This window comes from Halichoerus grypus, chromosome 15, assembly GCF_964656455.1.
Source record: "Halichoerus grypus chromosome 15, mHalGry1.hap1.1, whole genome shotgun sequence".
NCBI lineage: Eukaryota > Metazoa > Chordata > Mammalia > Carnivora > Phocidae > Halichoerus > Halichoerus grypus.
Genome location: NC_135726.1, coordinates 32455765 through 32456719, shown reverse-complemented (window position 1 = coordinate 32456719; position 955 = coordinate 32455765). Strand labels below are relative to the sequence as shown.

General features: G+C 37.4%; 1 non-coding gene across 1 annotated transcript; it reads left to right on the top strand.

Moving 5' to 3' along the window:
• The first annotated feature begins 674 nt into the window (after window positions 1-674).
• Window positions 675-747, top strand: TRNAN-AUU (transfer RNA asparagine (anticodon AUU)). Its single transcript has one exon. It is a non-coding gene; the product is annotated as a tRNA-Asn (tRNA).
• The last annotated feature ends 208 nt before the right edge of the window (window positions 748-955 follow it).

Below are 955 nucleotides of genomic sequence, written 5' to 3'. Positions count from 1 at the left end.
CATCTTTGACAACGTTTGTTAACTTCAGTGTTCTTTACAATAACAATCCTAATGGGTGAGAAGTGGTCAACAGTTATTTTTTGAATGAACCAACAATATCTCTAAAATTAGAATAATTACTTATTCATTGTATTTTGTCTAAGGATACTAGTGTTATCAAAAGAATGCTTATATGCTTTTGAGATACATTGTTTTCAATAGCAAGAACATTGGAGTGTCCATTTTATACAAGACATCTAATAGGCCCTAAGGCAAAATATATTGTTAAATTCAAGTTACTGTTTTAATTTAGATAAATAATGTCCATTGTCAATGTCCATTTATTCTAGAGACTGTACTAAAAGATCTTTCAAGGTTCTGTCCTATATAGTTTAATTTATAGAATGAAATTAAATATTTAAACACAAGAAAAACCAACATTCATCCTCAAAAAATTACACATAGAATTACCCAATGAGCCAGCAATTCCACTCCCAGAAGAACTGAAAATAGGTATTCAAATAAAAACTTGTACACAGATGTTCATAGCAGCATTATTCACAATAACCACAGGGAAACAACCCAAATGTTCATTAATGGATGAATGAAAAAACTAAATGTGGTATATTCATACAGCCATAAAAAGGGATATATGCTACAACATGGATGAACCTCCAGAAGATGATTCTAGGGGTGCCTGGCTGGCTCAGTTGGTAGAGCATGAGACTATTGATCTCAGGGTCTTGTGTTCGATCCCCAAGTTGGGCATGGAGCCTACTTAAAAAAAAAAAGAGAGGGGCACTTGGGTGGCTCAGTCAGTTGAGCATCTGACTCAGGTTTCTGCTCAGGTCGTGATCTCGGGGTTGTGATCTTGCGGTTGTGGGATCAGCCCTGCGTCAGGCTCTGTGATTGGCAGGGAGTCAGCTTGAGATTCTCTCTCCCTCTCCCTCTGCCCCTCCCTGCACTCATGCTCTCT